General features: G+C 42.5%; 1 long non-coding RNA gene and 1 pseudogene across 1 annotated transcript; one reads left to right on the forward strand and one right to left on the reverse strand.

Moving 5' to 3' along the window:
- Positions 1-5,788: 5,788 nt before the first annotated feature.
- Positions 5,789-23,829, reverse strand: LOC147454442 (uncharacterized; annotated as a pseudogene).
- LOC147454443 (uncharacterized) lies at positions 21,684-22,925 on the forward strand. The gene is made up of 4 exons (XR_015188775.1): positions 21,684-21,809; positions 22,470-22,528; positions 22,735-22,803; positions 22,876-22,925. It is a non-coding gene; the product is annotated as an uncharacterized LOC147454443 (long non-coding RNA).
- Positions 23,830-24,496: the final 667 nt, after the last annotated feature.

The following is a 24,496-nucleotide window of genomic DNA, read 5'->3' on the forward strand; positions in this document are numbered from 1 at the left end:
TTAGTAGCTTGTAGTTGCATTCGGTGTGTGTATTCTTCTAACGAATGTACTCCATGCAAACTTACTAGGAAATCATTACATAGAAAAGTATGTATGCAATGAAGTGCATTGTGATCTTCTCTATTCATAGCAAGAATGAAATCTGAAACAATAGCATGCCTCAAAGCAGTTGACGATAAAGAGTGTTTTAGAAAATAGTTGAATGTGTCAAATAGACAATCTCCGGCGACGTATACGTAGTCTTCTGGAATTTGCGGTATAACATTGTCAAATGTAAGTCTAGTTGTAAGACAATTACAAGTTTCTAGCATTGCAAACAAGGTACAAGTTGCTTCAAAAAAGCTAGGGTTTATTGACCACGTAACAAAGTTCACTAGTGAGGTATTTATACAAGCATATTTTGACAAAATGCTTTTTTTAATGTCTTTTTTAGGGAAAAAACAAATCAGACAGAGGTTATTTACCACACTATACCAATATCTACAGAGGAGTTTTGTGCAACGGAGGTGTCTACAGGGATTTCAAATAGCTGATAAAAAAAAAAAGATGTCTTGTTGTCCTTCTAGGTGAGCCACTGGATAGCAGGTGTTTTTCTCCTTCTTCAAACCATGGTACTCTAGAGAAGCATCATCCAACAAATTCCTGCATATATAAAAATAGTTTATCAACATTAAAAATAAAAAGCCAGTACATTCAAAACTGAGTTTGCTCTAGAAGGGAACCTGCGCTACATATCAAGCTCGTTGGTGCTTTGCAGGAACCTCATCGTACCCCACTAAGAAGTTATTGCTGTCTACTTTAAAGTGTCCATGCGTTCGGGTGGAGCTCAGTTTTTTGTAGAAGTCCCTTTTATTTTTTTTAAAGTACGTTTCAAGCGGCTCTTCAATTTTCAGCAACAAGGGAACCCATTTATCAACAATGGATATCCTTATGTAGCTGTTGTCGCCTTCAATTGCGCCATTTACGCCGGGAATGAGAGTAGGGCTAGTAACTTGTGAGCAGCGTGTGCAGTACTGTTCGTTTGGCTGAGAGTGCGAAGTAGAAGGCAATGCATCGTGAATTATGGTTCTACATTTCTCACAGCCTGTAAAGAAAGGCGTGCTTGTTGGAGAAAAGAGCAGACAGCCATCTACCTGCGCAATCCGTGTCGAAAACTGTGAGTAGGATTTTCATTCCTTTGGTTTTTAAGGTATTGAGTATTGATACCTGTTTGACCATTTGATTTTTCTTTTTCCAGAAATCGGCGACTTGCATCAATTCTAATCTCCGATCGGCATCATTAACAGGCGCGATGATTGTTGATGTACGAAACTGTAGTGAGCGTGCACCAAAGAAAGCTCCTGAGAATAAGTTTTTCAAAGTGAACATTGCATGCTCCTCTGTGCGAAACTCTTGCACAATGTAGTTTCTATCGTCTTCGCAAGCAGTGTTGAAAGCCACCTTTTTTTGCATACATAACAACATGTCAGTAGGCTCAAGAAAGGTTTTTTTTTTCACTAGCTAGATTAGATTGTACCACATGGTTTTATATATCGGGACGTACAGTTTGGTAGTCAGCTTCTGCAGTGCCGTCCGCGAAATCAAACTTGTATATAATCTCTTGCCTTGTTGTTGTCTGAGGGCCTCTGTCTTGCATTGCGACAACTGAAACTATTTCCTCTTGCTCTCTGTCTCCTTGTGCTTGAACCAGACTAGAAAGAGTTGCACTTGGGAAAAAAAGTATTTCACATGGCTGCGGAGTCATAGTTGATATCAACGAGCTCCCAGTAACTATGATGATAGCTGGTGCATCGCCTTTATCAAATTTAGGGTTTTTAGGATGAAGCCTGAAGTTTTGTATGCGCACTCAGGTCCTTTTTTTTATCAACTTTTCAAATTGTTGAATTTCATCCTTGTTTATTTGTAGTGTGACTGTCACAAAGCCCTCTTTGTCTGTTAAGTCTGCACGCAGGACTGGAAATGAAGGACTGATATTTTGGTCATAGGTTCCGTAACGGCTCAAAATTAGTCCTTCAAACAGGTCTCCATGTCGCATTCTTTCTGAGAGGTCAGTTACTTGCATGACCTTTTCAACCTTTTTTTGCTGTTCCTTCATGTTTTTTTGAAAAAATAAGCCATGTGTGAGTAGTTGGGAAAAACATTTTCTTTCTTTGAAAAGAACAACCACCTCCTGTTTACGGCTATGCTATTCATTAATAGTTTGCTTAGGTGGAAGTGATATGATGTTAGTAAACCTTGCTATAGGTAAAATAATGGACTTATTCTAGAGTGTGAAGGACTGTTGACCTCTTGGTTAGTAGCCTATATGATGAAGAAAATCCTTGTTGGAACTATGGCTCTTGATCTATGTTGAAAACCACTGCGTGAACTATATTTTTTTGCAGCTGCGCAAGATCCCATGACAGGCTCTTATAGTTCTAGGAGACATGCACGACTGCTTGATAAATTCCTCGATGTTTCAGAGAGATGCATCTGATCCTTGAGAGGTAGTTTTAGGAACTTGCTACCACTATATAAAAGATGTTTTGTTTGTGCCATTCAAACATGGAGTTAATTCCAACATTAAGGAAAGCAACATTAGAGTAATGTACTTATTCTAGAGTATGAAGCGATGTTGACCTCTTGGTTAGTAGCCTATATGATGAAGAAAAATCTTGTTGGAACTATGGCTCTTGATCTATGTTGGCAACCAATATGCGAACTATATTTTCTACAATTGCGCAAGAGTCTAAGACAGGCTCTTACAGTTCTAGAAGACGTGCAAGAGTCTAAGACAGACTCTTACAGTTCTAGAAGACATGCACGGCTGCTTGAAAAAATCCTTGATGTTTCAGAGAGATGCATGTGATTCTTGAGAAGTAGTTTTAGGAACTTGCTACTGCTATATAAAACATGTTTTGTTTGTGCCATTTAAACATGGAGTTAATTCTAGCATTAAGGAAAGCATCATTAGAGTCTACGCTCTCCTTTTTTACTTGTATTGAGTAATCCGTGTATTAAATAAGTATACCAGCATGAACCACTGCGCATGCTAATTTTTCTTATTTTTTTAAAGCTGATATTGGATCTATGGCGAGTAATTAACGTCCTCTAATTATTCAATTCATCATCTCAATTACTGGTTGGGCCTCTCTTTTTTGTGTTAGTCATTAATAGCAGTAGGTCATACAAATCGTGTTCTAGATTCTATAGTTTTTTTGGCTGCGTTATGAGTTAATACTTCTAACTGTAAGAGGGGAGACAATTATTTTTCAAAGTGGTTGTAAAGCTGCTATAAATAAGGCATTCAAAAATTCCCAATGTCATGAAGACTCAATTTCAAACTTGTTTCCATTAGATTGGCAAACAGTCTTAAATCATTCCATCGACTATGTGTGGAGGCAGGGCTTATTGGACTCTCTTCCCTTTTTTTGTACTTTGAGGTTGAGAACTTCCTTGACTCCAACCATTTTTCACTAAAATAAGGTGTGTTGTGTGTGTGTGTGTGTGTGTGTGTGTGTGTGTGTGTGTGTGTGTGTGTGTGTGTGTGTGTGTGTGTGTGTGTGTGTGTGTGTGTGTGTCTATGTGCATATCTATTTTGGAAGTGTCGGCCTGCAAGCGCTCAAGGATTTCTAATTTGTGAATCCTGAGTCTCCAAGCTTCCAAACTCCCTACGTTAGCAACGCTTTGTCACACACATTTGGAGCTCTTTTTTTTTCCCCTTTTTATCTCAACAAGAGCTATTTTCATTTTAGAGCTACTCCTTCTAAGACACTTCAAGGTGATTAAGGCCACATGGCTTCGCTTAGTTTGTTTTCAGCAGAGCTACAGCCTTAAATGAGTAGGGGGTCTGCTACCTTGGTATAGTGGGAGTAATTGCCAATAGGAGGGAAGATATGGATGTAGGCATCTTTCCCCTTTCTTAATGTACTATAGGATTGTTAGGCCAGTGGCAGAGAAAAGTACAATGCGCTCAGCAAAACTTCGGACAGTAAGTACAATGCCTTGTTTGTAATGGCATCTAGAAAGAGAGGGAGGGAGAGAGAGTGGGAGGACTACATTACAGGAGATTAAATGAGGGCCAGAGATAGACCGGCCGTCCCCCGTAGAGGGGGAGAAAGAAAGAAGTCATGTTGTTGTACCAAGTTTCCTGCCCACAGTGAATTGATATTTTGTCATGGTCGATGGGTGTTGTGAATATAAGAGGCTATTTTCAAGGGTTCTATAAGAGGGTGTGTGTATGTGTGTGTGTGCGTGTGTGTGTGTGTGTGTGTGTGTGTGGGGGGGGGGGGGGGGGGGGGGGGGGGGGGGGGAGTTTTTAAGCGTCATATGTACAGTCTGGAGAAATTGCATGTTTTTAATATACCGGGTCATGAGCTTAAGCTATGTTGAACTTTCAAGATCATGTATGTATGCGAGAGAGAGAGAGAGAGAGAGAGAGAGAGAGAGAGAGTTTGTGTGTGTGTGCGTGCGCCTATATATATATATGTGTGTGTGTGTGTGTGTGTGTGTGTGTGTGTGTGTGTGTGTGTGTGTGTGTGTGTGTGTGTGTATATATGTTGTGTGTATGTGTGTATGTATGTGTTGTGCATGTCCGTGTGTGTGTGTGTCTACATGTGTTTGCATACACATGCATGTGTGTGTGTGTGTGTGTGTGTGTGTGTGTGTGTGTGTGTGTGTGTGTGTGTGTGTGTGTGTGTGTGTGTGTGTGTGTGTGTGTGTGTTTGCGTACGCGTGCATGTGTGTGTATGCGTGTGTACATATGTACACAATGAGTGTGTCTATGCGAGAGAGAGAGAGAGAGAGAGAGAGAGAGAGAGAGAGAGAGAGAGAGAGAGTTGTATGTGTGTGCAGATATATGCAATGAGTGTGTCTATGCGAGAGAGAGAGAGAGAGAGAGAGAGAGAGAGAGAGAGAGAGAGAGTTGTATGTGTGTGTGCATATGTATGCAATGAGTGTGTCTATGTGTGTATGTGTGTGCGTGTGTGTAGTTTACAAGGGACTAAGGCTCATCACAATATAAATCAGATAGAGAAAAGGTTACAATCTCTTGATTAACAAAACACTAGCAATTGACCATATTACAGCAGTGTGCCCTTTCCAAATCATGTAAAGATGTTTATTGCAAAAGATTTGTAAGGTAAGGGTTTCCTCTATGCTTTGTAAGGTAAGGTAACTGTGTGTGTGTGTGTGTGTGTGTGTGTGTGTGTGTGTGTGTGTGTGTGTGTGTGTGTGTGTGTGAGAGAGAGAGAGAGAGCGACAGAGAGAGAGAGAGAGGAGTAATGGCAAGAAAAAAATGAAAAGCCTTTGTAGATCTTTTGAATGTCGAAGAAATAAAACAAGGAAATTCTGAGGACGACAAAAAAAATTCCTCTAAACATTGGAATTTGACTCAGTTAGTATGAGTTCAGTACATGTTGCCAAATGGGAGCTTAAACTTATTATGCAGGAGTATGTTTGACTGTATCGCAAGGAGATCTCGACGAACATTGCAAATTGAACCAAATAGCACGATGTCAGCACGTGTTTCCAAATAGAAATTTAGACTAAATATGTGCATATATGTCTGTGTGCAGCACAAAGAGAGAGAGAGAGAGAGAGAGAGAGAGAGAGAGAGAGAGAGCACGTTCCGTTTTTCAACTTAAGCCACAATTTTTTATAACCTTATTGACTTGATTCACATTACATAAAAGATCTTATGTCAAGTAGCTAAAGGTAATTATGTACAACATTGACGCAAAAAAGCTTTTTTTTTTTACAAACTACTAATATCTAGAGTCCATGGCTCGAAAAATAGAAAGTATATACATTACTCATTCCAAGGCCTCAATCCTGTGTCTCTATTCAATTCTACCCCAAAATGTTGACTTCCTGCTGTTGCATTCATTAGATCATACGCAGGAGGCCTTTCGTCTGGATCAGGAGACATGCCTTTCCAAATCCAACGGCCAATGTGTGTCTCTAATGGCTTATCTGTGTGGTTTTCCTCTATCTTCACAAGTTTCAACAACTTGCTGATAATATAGCTAATAGAATATATGTCGTGGCTGGTGGAGGGGTGTAATTGTTTGTTTGCTGAAACACTCAGGAGCCAACCAAGGATGTTTTTTTGGGCATGTTGTTGCAGACGCATACTTGTAATCTGCAAGGCGTGGTATGTACAAAGAAGCACTAGCTCTTGTCGAACTGCTCCAGCCCCCAATGCCTGCGTACACAGTGTCTGTGTCCTTTGGAAAGTGGAGTAGTATATTTCCAGGCTCAAGATTGTTATGCAGAATATTTCTTGAGTGAATGAAGTCTACATTTCGGAGCAAGGATGAAATGATGTGAAATACATTCCTTCGAATACGATCTAGACTGCACATGTCCTCCACAACATGTGGTAAGTCTTGTGGAGGAGGTTGTGTTTTATTAGCGTTGGCTACCCATAGCCACCCTTCTAAACTACCCCCATTCCAAAAAGGAAAAATTCTAATTGGTTGTGCTGCATGTCGACATAGCCCCACTGCACTTATAATTCCCCGATGAGCAACTGGGAGCTGAGTTGCTTCTAATGCTGCATGACCATCCAATGTATGGTTGGCTCTACTTGAATGGACAATCTTAGCTGCGTACTCTTTCTGCGAAAAGTTTCTATCCAACACCTGACACTTTCCTACAGTTCCAAAAGAACCAGCTCCAAGACGGGCATTTGGCAAGAACACTATTTGTGAACGCTCTAACTGAAAGAGAGGAGGCGCAACAGCTCTAAATTCATTACTCAGAAGTAGTTGTCGGACTTGGCTGCTTGTCATTGCATATGTACTTTTACTCTGTCTATGTCTTTTGTTCCGCTTGTGTTGTTGAGCGTTGTATAGCTCCTCAATCAACAATATTTTCTCGGAAATGTCTTCTCTTTCTGTAAAAGGCTTTTCAAGTAGATTGATTGAGCATCTCATTTCACCTAGCGCCTTCACACACTCATTTTGTATGGTTTTGTTGTTGACTAAGTGAGCCTCAAACTGCAAACGCAGACATGTATTTTGGAGAATACCCTAGACCAAGGGTACAACACAATCAGTAACTAGTTTGAGGTCTTTTTGGCCTGGATCGAATAGTTGGCGCAACTCTTCTTTTGTTAGTTGTAGCAGGAAACGGAGCATTGTTGCAATAAGCAAGTGGCGCTCATGTTTCTCAAGATGGGCTCCTCTATCCGTGTTCCTATTCTGAAATAAATTTTACATATCACTGAGTCTAGTCCACTGGTTGAAAAGGTTGATGCAACATCGAAACTTTATAACAAATTTAGCCACAAAATATAACCAATGCTGTAGTAACTAAATGTCGTTCATGTGTTTTATATCCTTCTACATGTTCGTCTAAAAGGTTTATGCACTTACAGGCATCTACTTAGAATCTAAGTCTTAAAATAAAGAAGAGATGTAGCCACTTGCTCTAGTAGTGAGTGCTTTGTATATATGAAAGTGTTTTCACAAAGGCTAGTGGCATTTTTTATGTAACTGTCACTCAGGTATAGACCTTTTATTAGGTAGTTGTCATTAACTAAGATTTGAATTAAATGTTTTTTTTTTAGAAATGGGCACCGAGTAAAGTCCTTCTTAGCAGTTACTAGGTTCCTCACGTAAAGGTTCGAGGGACTCCATTAGAGATCCTGCTTTTCTTATATGGATTTCGGAAAGGGAGTTTAAAAGACTGAAGAGGCATCTCGTAGCTACATAGTGCGATGTATTGTTAGCTTTAGTAAGGTGTCTATTGCTTAAATCGGTGCTTGTGTTTATGTACTTGGTGAAATTTTCAACCGATAAGGAAGTCATTCATGCCATAATTCTCATTTTGGAAAAGCAATGATATTATTTGCATGACTCTACATACCGCATGGCCTCCTTACGCTTCTCTGTGGTATATTTGTAATTAGAAGAATTCTAGCAACCAGAAGGTTGAACATACAGAAACGATTTGACCTCAAGGTACACCACGAAGCAAGCTCTAGTAACCGAGGTGCTGATGTGGGCAAGCAAGTTAGGGAGGTAAATGTGTTGTTCGTAGCCTGAACCTCAAACAATAATTAGCTCTTTTTTCAAACAATGGGAAATAGGGACAAAACAGAAAGGGGCCTGCATACAAACCTAGGTGGCTCCCATACCCAAGTATATTGTGCTGAAGAATCGAGGCAGGCCAAAATAATATGGCGACAATGTCGGCAGCAAGGAAGTCACCAATCAACCTAAAGACTGGTTTTACTTGCTGTATGGTTTGCTGGAGGATATTGTCGGTGGCCAACAATTTGAGTTAATTGGACGAGTTTGGTAAAATATGCTTGTTCATTTTCAATCAAGCTTGAGTATTTTATCTTTTGACTGCATCAGGATTCCTACACAGGCATTTTCAATCAAGCTTGAGTATTTTATCTTTGCCTGTGTAGGAATCCTGACTCCATCAGGATTCCTACACAGGCAAAGAAGGTAAATCTAGCACTAGGAGGCTCATCAAGGACATATGTCTTTTGCAGATAATGTGGTTCAGATAATTTTAGTACCTAGGACTCTCCTCTAACACCAACTTAGTTTTGCCACCTAATGTTATCCATTTATACCAATATATAAATATAGGCCTAAATTTCTAGTTGTTATTAGCGCAAAAGACATCAAGGACCAAATATATGTTTTTGAGTTCTAAAGTTTTCCTCTATGAAAGGTTGTAATCATTCGTCGGTGCTTTAATTTATGAGCCAAAAAGTTGGGTTTTGTTTCCCCCCAATTGAAATATGCCTTTTTTCTAATGTATTTTAATTTTTTGGTAACATGATAGAGAATTTAAATGTTGCTGTAAGTCAAAGAGCCATTTTTTCCATTGCTCAATAGTGAAATTTCATAATGGAGCAAGGTGTTGCAGACACCTGCTTTCACTAATGTGAAGATCATACAAAAAAGGCGGTGATGTAGACTGCAAGAGGCATGGTCAATATGATGAATGCCATTGCAACAATGTAGTAGACATGCAAGACTGTAGAGAATGTAAAGAGGGAAGGTGGATATGAAGAAAATTAGCCATAGGGAAAATTCATGTTGAACATCACAAAAGGGATATTCTCTGCGAATACTTTGTATCAAAGCTAACGTAGAATATTACTTGCATATAAGCTTGCCATGTACAGTAAAGGACTACTACTTTGCCATGTACCCTAGCACCATCCAATGTACATTTATTTCATTGAGGAATATGAGTCACATTTGCGAACAAGTTGCTATTGTATGTTTGTCTGCTTCATTTTTTTTGTTTGAGTTAAAGAGTAACGTAATATTGTTGGGCTATTGTTTGTACAAAAAAAGTGAGGAATATTCATATGATGCAAACTATTTTTGTGAGCAAGAGTATATGACATGCTTGTATATATCTAAAACAAGTAGAAAAGCCAAGCATCATTAATAGCTGCGCATTAAACTAGTATTTCAAACTCTGTGCGGTGTGTGTGTGTGTGTGTGTGTGTGTGTGTGTGTGTGTGTGTGTGTGTGTATCCAATTCACACATAAAGCATTGTCAACTGAAAGTTCTATTTCAAATGCACTTTAATTTTGAATAAAAAGGTCAATAAGCTCACATCTCGTTATCGGCACATAAAACAAACTAATAAGTTACATCTTGTTTCTCGAAAACTTGAGGAAAGATCAACGTGCTGTATGTTTGACACTTTGTCAGTGTCAGACGTGCACCTTGACCCTTTTTTTTTGCATCCAAGTACTACTCTGACGTACTCATATGGAGCCTGCAACTCCACGAGTACCTCAGTTCAACTGTTTACAACAACAAAGAGAAAGGAACAATGGAAGGTAGCTTATTCAATTCTCAACAAATTATTTAGACAAGTACTTTCCCAAAGCTTCTGGACGAAGGAATAAATGTAGACACCATGCTCAAAAGTGTGTGACTAGTTTACTAGCATGCTTGCAGGCAAAAAGAGTTTTTTAGCTAACTTGCTTTTGGAAACCTCACCCCTCAAAAAACCTCTATGTGGCATGACTCAAAACATGGAATTTTACAACTTTATTTTCTCTTTTTCTTACCTCTACACAGCTCGATGTGGCCATCATAATCAAAATAGCTCCACCAATATGTAAGATGCCTCTTTCTCTTTACCTTGCTCTACAAACAAAGAAAAAAAGTTAGCAACCTGTGATACCAAGTTTCCAATAATAAGAAAACCATGGTGTACATGTAAGTCAACAGCAAAAGAGCAATAGAATAAGGAACGCAAAAGACAATTCTGCAGCTTAGTACATAATTCACCGTGTCTTTCTTGAACATTTCATTTTGCAAGTTTTCCTGGTTTCAACTAACAGTATGAAGGGGTTTCAGCTTCGTAAACAATTGTGATTTCCACAACATAGCACTGCTTCTCAAACTTCGACATGTTGTTAAAGTCTAGGCCTAGTACCTAGTATTGCTGAGAACATGAAGCAGTTGCTCTAGACGCCATAACATTTGGGAATCGTGCCCCACTAGCAGAGAACAGTTCAGGGGCTGTTTGGGGCTGGAAACATGGCAAAAAACAGTAAATACAGCGATCTAAATTTACTGGTTTTAGGCAGGAATCAGAGGGTTTACGCTAGTGCAAGTGAGATCCAGCAGGGAAATTGATTTTGCGCAAGTTATGGGATGTTATGCTACCGAAATTTGGCCAAATCAGGTAGTATCTAGCGGGATACAGGTAAAGGATTCCCAAGACTCTACTCTGTAATTTACCCTCTCAAAGAATAAAGAAATACCGAAAGGGGCGCCAATTTTGGGGCCTACAAGTTGTTGGCGTCTGCTCGAGGCATTCTAGCTTCCGAGCCGTGTTTGTATTCAAGCGTTAATTCCCGTCGCAGGTTCTCTTTGCAAAGTGCTTTGTGTGTGTGTGTCTAAAGTAAAGAATTTCAGGTGAAAGCCAAAGCCTCCCGCCCCACGAGTTGGTTTCAAGGTTCCATTGCCGGGATATCAATCACTTTTTCCTCAAAGAGTGAGCCTCGGTTGTTTTGGGTAAAGATACAGAGTGCAAGAATGCGGGATTACACTATGGCCGACAAAGGGAAGGGCATTATGGAAGAGGGTTCCTCTTCAAAGGACAAACAGGAAATCCCTATGGTTTTCGAGATTGTAATGAGAAAGATAACATGCTGGAATCAACGATGCTTCAAATTAAGCCAATTTTTTCTAGTTTACACATTTTTCACTTATTTATCAATAGCGACCTTTGTTGGAAAAGTGAGTAGGGAAAATTTACTAAGTCACCGTAAAAAAAACCTAGCAGTAGCACTTTCTACCAGAAAAGGCAGAAGAAGTTCCAGCAACTTGCAGTGCACCTTCTCAGTAAGACCAGCAAGGAGCCTAGCATTTCGATCCTACAGAAGCAGATAGCGTTTTTTGGCTGCAAATCAAGCCTAGCTTTTTTTTTAATGCAAGTCAGCCTAGCATTTTCAGTTTGGAAGTCCAACCTAGCGTTTGCAGATTCTGGTGGCAAATCAAATAAGCACGCCAGCATTTTGAATTTCCAGCACTTAAATGCCATAGATTCAGCCTTAGCCTCGCAGACCTCACCTGCCTGCAACAAATTCTCATTGTACCGTGGACTCAGTCAACCTTTTCAAAGTCAGCCCTAAACGGTCCTATATAGGTAAAAGTGGTTATTGACTTCCACCCAACAACAGCAGCCCACCAAAGGAACCTTCACACCGGACCAAAATAGCCCAAAGCTTTCTTGGCCTCCTTGGCTTGGATTTTTCGCAACATGAATGCAGCTATACACACTACGTCTACATTCCACCGACAAGCTTCCGCCACAGCCTAGCACTAGTCTCAGTCAGCTCAGAGTCTAGCGTGGCATTTTGTGAGCCCCTGTCTGATGAACACCCCACCTTCTCTTGCATAGCGCAACCATTTTCGCACTCATGTGAATGAGCGCATCAACAAACTCTTATATGTTAGCGAACCAAGAAGTAATTTTGAGTTCCTCTTGCTGGTCATGCCCTGATTTAACGGTTGCTCAGCCTACCAATGCTGGCCTATGCAGACATTTCTGGTATTCGAGGAAGAAGTGGAAGCAGCCAATGACAAAGGTTAGTGTCCACAGGACCCGCAATATCAGCTTCCAACCAGCATTCCCCTTAAACATCCTAAGGGTTGGTTCTGCATCAGCTTATCAGCTGCTTGAGGCTCAGACATCAGCATTTTTAGCCCTAACAACAGTGTACCACAACACTCAACTTGCTGCAGGACCATGCTACAACACTGCCAGCAGCGTGTTTTTCCCGTGCTTCAGCCACAGCAGGTCAATGTTCTCAGCCTTCAGCCCCTTGCTACATCATCATCATTGTCACCATCATCGTCACCGTCGACGACATCCCGTAACAGGTCCTCGCTGCATTGGCCAAGCCAAACCCAAAACAGCCAGCAATTTTTAATTTGCAGCCAGGCCAGCCAACATTCTGTATTTTCAGCCACAATACCACCACATTAGCAGTTCCATAGCAGAGAATTTAGCTTTTCCAGTTTTCAGCCTAGATTCCAAACGACGAACCAGACCAGCACACCAGCATTTTCAATTTCCAGCACTTGAACGCCACAGATTCAGCCTTAGCCTCGCAAATCTCACCTACCCGCAACAAATCCTCACTGTACTGTGGAGTCAGCCAACCTTTTCAAAGTCAGTCCTAAGCAATTCCATATAGGTGGAAGCGATTGTTGACTTGCACCCGACAACAACAGCCCACCAAAGGAACCTTCACGCTGGGCCAAAATAGCGCAAAGTTTTCTTGCCCTCCTCGGCCTGCATTTTTTGCAACATGAATACAGGCTGCAAGGGCTGCCCTCGAAGCTGTAGCCCTTGCTGCTGAAAATGAGTTACTGGAGTACCAGCCAGATATGAATGATTGGGCCTCATGTAAACAGAATAGAATTAGCAAAGAGTTGCCGCACAACAAGAAGCAAATCGTGTTGCTTTAGAACGCGAGCGCGACGTACAAAAAAAACGAAAAGGACTAAGAAAGAAGGAAGCGGCATCACGAAGTGCGGCCTTGGAGATCGAGCCAGAGGCTCAAAGAGACCTGCGCACTCAAGAGTTGGTTCAACAAGTACTTGCCTCGAAGTCTGAACCAGCCAAAGTTTGTAGAAGTTCCTCAAGTGGTGCAAGCCACGATGCGGATGCCAACAACCCAGTCACAGAAAAGTTGACTTTCAGTAAGTATGATGGTAAGATGGATGCTACCGTTATTCATTCTTGGTTGTATCAATTTAATGCTTTATTTTGCGACAACTAAGGAGACAGGAAATAGAAAAGTTTTGACGGCAGCTGTGTACCTTGCCGGTGATGCCATTAATTGGTACCACGCATGACAAGAGGCACAATTAGCTGCGCACCTAGAGGAAGCTGACCAACTCATGCCCCTTTCATCAGTTGGACTGATCTCCAAGACAAGCTCAAGGCGCGGTTTATGCCAGCTCAGTTCCTCGTGCGATTGGAGGACGATTGACGCTCTCTCAAGCAAAATGTATATAAGAAAACTAGAGCTAGCACTATTTAACAGAAGAGGCAACAGGAGCCAAGTTCAGCAGGTACCTTCTCAGCAAGACCAAGCCTTGGTGGACCTTCCCTCCAAGCAGTAGATCCCCCTTTTACTAGCGTTTTTGGAAAGCATCACAGCCTGGCATTTTGCATCATCACACCATCGCTAGCAAGTCCCACTGCACAGCATTTCTGCATCAGCATCATTGCCAACAGAAGATCTCACCTAGCGTTTTTGCAGAACCTCAACCTGGCGTTTTTGTCATCAGCATGCCTAGCGTTTTTTGGGATCCCATGACTAGCATTTTCAGTAGATACCACCCACAGCAATGCAGCAATTTTCAGCAATGAAGTAGTTTCAGATTCAGCCCAGAAAGACCATCAATTTCAGCCCTTAACAATCTCTGTTTCCAGCCCTAAACCTGCAGAATTACAGCGACAAAGACCCACAAAAACAGCCCCCAACATCAACGTTTTTAAAATAGTAGTAGATTTCAGCCAGAGTGTTTTTTTTAGACAGCAGTAGAAAGATCGCAGATTTCAGCCCTAGTGTCAGCCTCATCATCACCGTCGCCATCATCGGCGTAGCCTAGACTTGCATCAATCCCATACATTCCATTTGTAATAGATTGTGCAATCATAAGTAGGCCACTCTCGCGACGAAAGTGAGGCCTTCGAAGGAGGGGTTTTACGTCATCTCTGGTGTCGTGTTTCTCTTCTCTCTATCTCTCAGTCTCGTACACTTGCACGCACAGTGTCCACTCACTTTGTTCATGATCATAGTACTCTCCATTAAGAACGGAAGGCTCTCCCTTCCATAAGAACAAAAAGAACCTTGAGCACAGTTCGGAGCACTCGTCTTGAGCAAAGCGCAAACATTCATTCCACTGCACCTTGCACCATGGAGCGGTGACAAATCGCATATTTGAAGGCCCTTCATGAGGTGGAATTACCTAATAAGGGAAGGCCTTTCACCTGATGCAATTACCTAACTAGAGAAGGACTTTCGCTCTATGCTGCTTTCAGAGGTGACTGCTCTCGCCTTGATGACTTGTGGTCTCGCACAAGACGTTTACATGCGTGATAGAATTTTCAAGGAGATAGTTTCAGCGGGCTGAGTATCTAACAAGCTCTAAACTATTTCCAGGCGATGCAAAGCGAGCACTACTCTCTACATGAAATAAGCGCATCTCTCTAGATGCAGTCACCTAGTCTTGCAGCTTAAAGGCATGTTGCTATTTGGAAGATGCAGAGATTTACAAAAAAAAGTTATGAGCTTGTTCTGAACAGATGCAAAGCAAGGCATCTCTCTACTTGGCAAGCACTGCCTATGTACACCAAATATGACATACTTCGGAAAGCACAAACAGTACTTGAAGAGCTTCCCATCCAAAATGTCATCTCTTCAAATGCATTGATTGCGACATATGTGCAGCAACAGCAAGTGTGTCTCTCCAAATCAGCCATTTACCGTTCCGTCCTGGAGGCTATACCTGTCACAAAGTGATGACGTGGCGGACAGCAGAAACCCTAATTTCTGCCAGAAACCCTAAAATTCCTGCAAACCCTAATTTTTGCCAAAAACCCTAAATTCCGGAAATCACGGAGGCGGATTATTAAAATATATATATATATATATATTTGGAAAATGATGAGCGACGCGAATTTTGCTTTTTCTTTTTTTTTTTAAAAAAAAGAGAAAAGACTCTCTAAGAGAGAGAGAGAACTGATGCTTTTGATTTTAAAAGCTTTTGGGGCTCTGCTTTTGGGCATCCCTTGTAACCTTTAAATTAGTGGTGAGGGCCTCACTTCTCAGAGCATCTGGACGCAGAGTCTGAGAGTGAAACCCTAACCGCTCTCTTGTACTTTGATGATTGATTAATACAAAAAGAAATACCGAAAGGGGCGCCAGTCTTTGGGGCCAATATCTCTAGGCACGGAACTCTGCCGGGCCAGTGCAAATCTATTGTGATCTGTGAATTGTTTTGAAGTGGTTATTTGGTGTTGTCGCGGTTGATTCTTGACTTGGAGTGTCCAAGTTTGTTACAGTGGTATCAGAGCACGGCCGATTTCTCTTCTACGGGAAATCCGATCCCCGAATTTTTTTTCCGCGGCACCTATGGCTTCAGTCAATGATCAGTCGACTCCCTCTGCATCTGGAGATGCGGGCTAGGATCACAACGAAGATTCTGACAGAGAGTATGGCCCGCCTCGGCCTACTCGGGCGGAGCAAAGAGAGATGGAGCGTCGTCAATTGATTGGCGATGCAACAAAGATGATGCTCAATTTTGCCAAGGACCCGAAGATGGCAAAATATATGAACCAGACCTCTTTGAAAGAGGTACAGACGGAGTGGCAAAGAACCACAACACCACTCCCGAAACCCGCTCTCAAGAAACCTTCTGCCTCCAAGAAATATACGGAGAAGGAACTGGAGAACGTGGTTGATGCACAGATTGCTCAGCTTTTTGACACGCAAAAGAAAGCCAAAAAGCACGGCAAAAAGCAGAAGAAAGGCACTGACTTCCCGGGATATTTGGGTCGTCGGTCGACATTTGACAAGGCAAAGAAATTGAAGAAGCGCGTCAAGTTTGAAGACCTACCCAGTTCTTCTTCTTCTTCTTCTGACAGTTCTTCTAGCTCCTCGGATTCGAGCGAAGAAGACAGAAAAGGTAAAAAGCGAAGCAAGAAGAAACGCTTTGGAAAGGGCAAGAGAAAGGCAAAGAAGGCTAAATCTCGCCCAGAGACTGACAGTTCTACTGAGGACTCGTCTACAGACAGCTCAGATTCCGATGACGGAAAGTTTTATGCGAACAAGAAGAATTTTTACAAAGCCAACCAGTATGACTTTCTCGAAGATAAAAGCAAGAAAGTCAGAGAGTTTAAGGAAGGTGGCCACTCGATCAAGTTTGATACTTTTCAGGATAGCCAGATGCTTCAAAGGCTTTGTCTTTTATACAGCAGTTTGACATCGCTTTCGCGGGAGGACGCTATTCAGAGCACTCCAAGATTCGGAGAGCTGCCTCTTACTTTAAGGGGAATGCTCGTACTTGGTGGTCCACGCTTCTATTAAGCAAGACTGTGCCAGTTACATGGCTGAAATTCAAGAGGCTTTTTATTTCTTCTTGGTTGACTCAAGAGTTTGAGCGAGATATACAAGCTGCTTGGAACCATCTCCGGATGACCAAGAGCGATACAGTGAATTCTTATTGTGAAAGATTCTGGAGCTCTTTTCTACCCGCCTCTTCATTCAAGAAGATCTCGTTCAGAGAACAGATTGAGCGGTTTACCTTGGGTCTACCTACAGAAATCCAAAATCACTGCTTGGAACAGAAGTTAGCTTCTATTCAGGAGTTGATGAGTCATGCGAAGTGGGGCTTTGCCATTCACTCTGGCAGTTTGACCTACCCCACAGATAAGGCCATGACACAACGAGCCGAACAGACTTCTAGGAATGAAAGTAGAAAGAAAAAGAGCAAGCCAGAGAAAAAGGATGCACAACCCAAGCTTACTCCTGAGGAGAGAGCTCGTTTCATCAGAGAGGGGAAGTGCTTTGGATGCGGGGAACATGGACATATTTCCGCGAAGTGCCCTGATAAGGCACAGAAAGAACAGAATGATCAAGACGACCACAGGTCTGAGAGTTCGAGAGCAGCTGAGGAATGTGGCAGAAAAGACAGATAGAAAAGCAAAACTGGTACCACATGGCGTGGGACCTGCACCGAATCTAATGAATGAAAGTACAAACTTTGCCGCTTTCGGGGCAAAGTGAAGGATCAGGAAGCTCTTTTGAAGGAGCCAAGGCCAACTTCTTTTCACTTGGAATTGGCGGCTCGATTTGGAACTACGCCCGACAGACTGACGCCACAGGCGGAGGTAGTTCGGCTGGCACCCGGATGGGATGTTGCCATTACACCGAGCATTGGCAAACTTCGTTTGCAATGATAGGGGTGTTCAAGGCACGCGAGTGACGTTCTACTCGGGATCCCTCGGTACCACAAGAACTACGCCGTGGTTGACTACAGGGCCGAGAAAGCGACTTTGATAAATGAAGGGCTTAGAGATTGTACTTGATGAACTTCAGTTTTCTTACTCATTCTTTTGGGAGAACTGAACGATGGATAAAAGTTGAATATGTTTTGACCTGAAGAAAAGAACGCCAAGATTTTTTTCTCCACGCTCATGCCGATTGCTTTTGAGAGGGCTTGAAGATCATACCATTGATCTGATATCTGGAAGCACGCCACCGAATCGGCCACCTTATCGTGTGAGCCGAGTACAGAATGAAAAGATTATGAACTCAGTGAAAGACCTCTTGGAAAAGGGTCTTGTCCAGCCTAGTACTTCACCGTATTGCTCTCCAGTGTTGTTGGTTTTGAAGAAAGACGGATCTTGGAGAATGTGCATCGATTATAGCACTCTCAACGAAATCACCATCAACAACAGATTTCCGATTCCTAGGATCGATGATATACTCGACAGGGTACAGGGATCCTCGTGCTTTAGTAGGATTGACTTGAAGAGTGGATATCATCAGATCAGGATAGCGCCAGGAGATGTCTACAAGACAGCTTTTCGGACGACTTTTGGGTTATTTGAGTTTTTGGTGATGCCTTTTGGCTTAACCAATGCTCCTGCGACATTTAACCGGATGATGGATAGGATTTTTCGAGAGTACAGGCTATTTGTTGGCACTTTCTTTGACGACATCATTGTTTTCTCCAAGAATGAGGCAGAACACAGAGATCATCTGCTTCAAGTCTTTCAGGCATTACGAGATCACACATTAGTGATTAATGCTACGAAAAGTGAATTTTTCCTACCAGAGATACATTTTTTGGGACACATTGTGTCAACAGCAGGAGTGCAAATGAACCCGGCCAAGATAGAGACTATCCGTGATTGGCCCGATTTGAGGAATGTCCATGAAGTTAGAAGCTTCTTGGGACTGTGTTCGTACTACAGGAGGTTCATACGAAAGTTTGCAGAGGTTGCTTCCCCTTTGCATACCTTGACACAGAAAGGAGTACCTTTTTCGTGGGGACCCACAGAGGTGACTGCCTTTCAGACATTGAAAGAGAAATTCACTACAGGACCAGATTTGACTTTGCCGGACTTGCAAGAGTCATTTGAAGTATTTTGTGATGCTTGTGGTCGTAGTTTGGGTACGGTCTTGATGCAAGAAGGCCATGTCATAGCTTACGAGAGCCGTTTGTTCTCTAGGACGGAGATGACAGCACAGATCTATGGGAAAGAGCTTTTGGCGGTTATCCACGCTCTTACTCAGTGGCGGCATTACCTACTCGGAGCGGATTTTACTGTCTTTACAGACCATCAGAGTTTGCGCTACTTCTTGTCACAGAAGCAGCTTTCGGAAAAGCAGATGCGGTGGGTGAACATCTTGTCACAGTTCCACTTCCAGATTGTCCATGTGCAGGGACAGAAGAATGTGGTGGCAGATGCTTTGTCTCGAAAACCGTTGGTTCTGGCTATTTCCGCGATACATCATAGGAGCTTCGAGGATATGGTCGATCAGTGTGCCACAGATACAGATTTTGCAGATATTTTCACACGGATACGGGATGGGGAGACAGTAGCTGGATACTCCCTTCGGGAAGGCTACTTGATGAAAAAGACTATGTTGTGCGTTACACAGCCGTTGAGGGAAAAGGTTATGACTGATTGCCACTGTCCACCTTTTACGGGTCACTGCGGCATTGCTACCACCATGAAAGGGGTAGAGAGATTTCTTTTGGCGGAGACTGAAGAAGGATGTGGAAGAGTTTGTGCGCAGTTGCTTGGTATGCCAGAAGGTCAAGTTTGACAGGCATAAGGCACAGGGATTGTTACAACCTTTACCCATACCCACCCGCCCCTGGGAAAATATTGAAATGGATTTCATTTTTTTTTATCTCCCGAGAATACAGAATGATCACGATGATTTTCCGATTACATGGCACGCCTGAGACGATTGTCTCCGACAGAGACCCCATATTTATGAGTTTGTTTTGGAAGGCAATTTGGGAGAACATTGGCACACGGTTGCAGTTCTCGTCATCGTTCCACTTGCAGACTGACGGGCAATCTGAGATTGCCAATTCAGTGATTTTAGATTTATTGAAGTCTTGTATCTCACATCAGAAGACTCAATGGGAAAAGAACTTACCTTTGGTGGAATTTGCCTACAATAACACGATACACTCTTCGACGGGGAAGACGCCATGTGAGATTGTTGAAACTGTTGCGAAGGTTCCATCCTTCCTGAGCACGAAAGATTAGAAATTTGAAGCGGATGAATATTCGCGAGATTTGAATACGGCTTTTGCCAAGGTTCGCGAGACTTTGCAGGAGTCTCAAGAACGACAGAAAAAGGCAGCGGATCGCCATCGTCGCGACTTGAAACTGAAGGAGGATGATTGGGTGCTCTTACTTTTGAGAAGGCACGTCTAAGAAAGAAAAAGGGAAAGGAGAGGCTTTTTCCAAAGCTTAGTATGTGATACTACGAACCTTTCCAGATTACTGAAAAGATAAATCATGTCTCCTTCCGATTGAAACTGCCAGATACTTGGAGGATTCACAATGCATTGCATGTGAGTCTCTTGAACCCTGTTAAGGGTGATGTGCCTGATGATGGGGAGCCTGATGAGCAACCCGCAATGGAAGAAAACGAGGAGATCCTTGTTCCTGAACAGATTTTGGCACATAATGATACGAAGAAAGGTAAAGTCCGAAGGCGGTTCTTGGTTTACTTCAAGAACTTTCCTGCATTTGATGCGAAGTGGATGGAGGAGGAGGACCTAGCAGATACTCCTCGGATTGTGAAACTTTACCTCGATCTTTTGGTTTAGCATAGTCTACTCCAAACGGAACCCAGAAACTCAGCTTGGCCGAAGATCTGGTGCAGTGGGATGCACAAGAGGGGAGTTACTCCGCTCCTTTGTCAACAGATGCCTCGATTTTGATACTAAAGTCACTGATGTCTCTTTGAGCTTCAGGGATACTGAGAGCTGACAGTATTCTGCTAGATGACTTTATGAAATGGAATTCCTGATTATGATACTGATTTGTTCTTGACTTCTTGTGAGTGCAGGAACTGATAGCCGAAATGACTGCAGCATTTTGGTCCGATTGATCTCGAATAGACATGGTTGCAATAGGGGTTAGTCAATCGGACATCGTTGAGGTCCCGATTGGACCTAGATGTGATTGCTAGCTACATTGCCGATAAATCATGGTCTAAGATCCAAATGAATGTTGAATGTCATGTGATGTCCTGTGATGTCTGGTGATGTCGTGTGATGTGACTGTCGATTTTGTACATGTGCTAGATGTGCGTTCCTAGTACGTAGGTACTAACAGTCAGTGTCTGCTAAGACGGTTTATGGCTTTTGTCGGTTTTGCAGGCGTAATCGCGGTCGATTACAATGCTTTCAAGAGGGGGGTATGTCACAAAGTGATGACGTGGCGGACAGCAAAAACCCTAATTTCTGCCAGAAACCCTAAAATTCTTGCAAACCCTAATTTTTGCCAAAAACCCTAAATTCCGAAAATCGCGGGAAGCGGATTATAATAAAAAAAAAAAATTGGAAAATGATGAGCGACGCGAATTTTGCTTTTGCTTTTTTAAAAAAAAAAAGAGAAAAGACTCTCTAAGAGAGAGAGAGATCTGATGCTTTTGATTTTAAAAGCTTTTGGGGCTCTGCTTTTGGGCATCCCTTGTAACCTTTAAATTAGTGGTGAGGGCCTCACTTCTCAGAGCATCTGGACGCAGAGTCTGAGAGTGAAACCCTAACCGCTCTCTTGTACTTTGATGATTGATTAATACAAAAAGAAATACCGAAAGGGGCGCCAGTCTTTGGGGCCAATATCTCTAGGCACGGAACTCTGCCGGGCCAGTGCAAATCTATTGTGATCTGTGAATTGTTTTGAAGTGGTTATTTGGTGCTGTCGCGGTTGATTCTTGACTTGGAGTGTCCAAGTTTGTTACAATACCTACATCATCATGTGGATGGGGAGACTGCAACTCAAGGTTTGGATGGTCTGGCAGACAGATGCAAAAGGTACTATTTACATCAAAAACTCAGGTTCTTTGCATAGTGATTGTGTTATATCTGTAGGTCAGGTTTTTGAATAACCCTCTTATTGACATTTGAGGTATTGTAGGTACTACCAATAGGGACCTCACTTTGCAAAGTGGAGAGCGGTTCTGAAACTGGATTCTGACAAATGCCCATCATCTACTGCTATTCTTGAGAATGCCCATGGTTTGGCTCGGTATGCTCAGATAGCTCAGGTTAGTTTCACATCTGAGATGTGATATTTAATGTCTTGGTCTATGAATTACGACCAACGGAAGACCTTGGACCCTATATACCATGGGGTCTTTAATGAACTCCAAGAACTGGGGTCAACGGTCAGCGTGAATCTTGAGGAAAACTGAGTCCCGGCAGGTAACGAAAAGTCAATGGCATTTATCAACCCCTCCCCACCTGGGTCTCAAACCCACAACCTTCCAGTTGGCAGCTGAACATCTAACCACGTTGGCATGTGTATTTCATTGGTCCTACAACCGCTTTGCTTGATAATGAAGTAAACCGCCCAAGGTAAAATTGAACACGGACAAATCAGACGGATCACGTGCGCAGCAGTAATCGTGCCCCTCTTCAACACCGTCAATCCCATCAATTGGGGTTCATTCAAGACCCCGTGGTAAATAGTGATGAGGGAAAATCCGACTAAAGCATACATATAACTAGAAAGCTCACACTCTAGTTCTTAGCTCTTGGTCATCTTTGATAGTTTCTCTCAGTCCGTTTGTCTCAAATAATTTTGTAATCATGCCCTGATGATTTGTGTTCTAGTTTTTTGGCATCTGTGTTTGTGTGAAATGTTTTGTTGTTCGAAGTGTTTAATAATGGCATGACATTTCTTTGTCTTCTGTTTTTTTTTGTAGGCAAATGGGCTAGTCCCCATTGTGGAACCAGAAGTGACACTCGGTCCAGGAGATTACAGGTAGCAAGGGTTATCAAAACTCTATGTCAGCTAAAGTCTATAGCAATAAGCTGAAAGAATGTCTTAGTAAGATCAATATAAAAGACTAAAGCCTCTTTGGGGGAGGGGTCCTGATGGGTGACAACATACACTAGCCAGTCAGAGCTAGTGATGGTTTGATTTTAAAGCAGCATATATTTTTATTGATGTTTTTTGTTTCTAAGCAGCATTGAGAGGACGGCATATATCTCTGAGAAAGTCAATTCACATGTGTTCAGACTCTCAAATGAATACAAGTATGCGCCTCTCACTTCTTAGTTTAACACCCAACAACGTTGAGGATATTAACACCTTCAGTGCTCTAACAGTGTCATTTTAGAGGGGATTTTGCTGAAGCCTAACATGATTTTACCAGGTGAGTTCTCACCTTTACAAAGCTGTACTTTAAAGCTGAATTTTTTTTGAACGTATTTTAGAGAGATGCTTATGTTGAGCATAACAAGTGTAATCACCAAGCTTTGAAAAGCGAGAGGGGCATGGCGGGGCCCCTGCCTTTATGCCATTGCTGTCTCTGTCTCGGGGCCTCCCTAGGCCACCAATTTCACCTTCGCGATTCCTCTTCGTCTCTTGCCCTTCTCCCCAAGGCCCATCACTCCTACTGCTGCGCAATTTTTGCTCTCTTTTAACCCTCTGTCGCATACACGCAACAAGTAGCATGAAGTAGGAGAGGGACACAAAGCAGAGCGAATAGAGAGAGGGGGAGGGAGGATTTGATCCTAGCACCTACAATCTCTACAGTGGATGGAGACAAGAAGGGGGAGAGAGAGAGAGAGAGAGAGAGAGAGAGAGAGATCAGATAGAACAATCACCTGTTATAAGGAAATAGAGAGAGAGCAGAAGCAACAATCGTTGTGCAATACTAGACTATCAATAATTAAATAATCAAGCAATACTTAGCAACACAGAAAGAGACGAGCATGCTACCTGCTCTGTCAAGATCGTTGCTGCATGCGCACGCCTAGCTCAGTCGCTCTCTTGCTTGCTTGCTGCAGTCCGTGCCTCTCTCTGTCTCCCTCCCTCGCGCCTCCCCCCTTTAAACACACGTGCACCCTTTGCCCTCTTTCTGCAAAAAGTAAGTTTCCTGCAAGCAAGCGAAATTCGAGGCCACACTTTTTGTAGTCAAATCGAATCGTTGCATTGGCAACTGCCTCCGGCAGAGCCAATAATAACCGAAGTAGTTGTGCACTGAAAGTGAAGTTGAGAAAGTGTGATGGAGAATCGTCAAGTCTCGATGGTAGGAAAATGAAGAGAGAGAGAGAGAGAGAGCGACGTAAGGTGGCACCCAAATTTCTCATTAATCAGACTTGTGAATGAGAAGTCAAAGTGTTTCTATGTGAGAGGAGGTTTATATGGGGTGAATTGGCTTATCGTGCCCATCTTCAGCTTAGTAATTGAATTGCAAGAGGGATATTGCCAAGAGTACCTACCGAGATGCCTCTGATTTCCAAGTAGCCACTAATGCTACTGCCCCGTGATATTGATGATGGATTTGATGACGCGAGCATATGATATATCTATATGACTCTATTATGGAGAAGGAAATTAAGGCTTGCCATGTGGCAAAGGAAGAGGACGCACGAGTGATTACCCTAGACGCAGGGGGTGGTGAGCCTTGAGGATGTTGATTCTGACTGTCAAGGTACTTGCAGTTCAAGAAAACCAGAATGTTCAGGATCCTACCCAAGCCGCTACACACATACTAACAACATGGCACACTAACCTTGGCAATTACATTCTTGCTCAAGCTAAGTGTAATGCTCCTAGCTAGCTGGCCTTCTTTGCCATCCTAGGCAATCCACAAATGTCACATGATGGTAACCTTGATTTGTGTATTCTCATTGACATCAGCTATGGCTTCCAATTCTTTGGTAATCCATAGCATGTAGCTAGTAGTGTATATGGAATTCATCTACCACCAGAGAAGCTACC

This window comes from Adiantum capillus-veneris, chromosome 7 (assembly GCF_014529385.1).
Source record: "Adiantum capillus-veneris isolate H3 chromosome 7, ASM1452938v2, whole genome shotgun sequence".
Lineage (NCBI taxonomy): Eukaryota > Viridiplantae > Streptophyta > Polypodiopsida > Polypodiales > Pteridaceae > Adiantum > Adiantum capillus-veneris.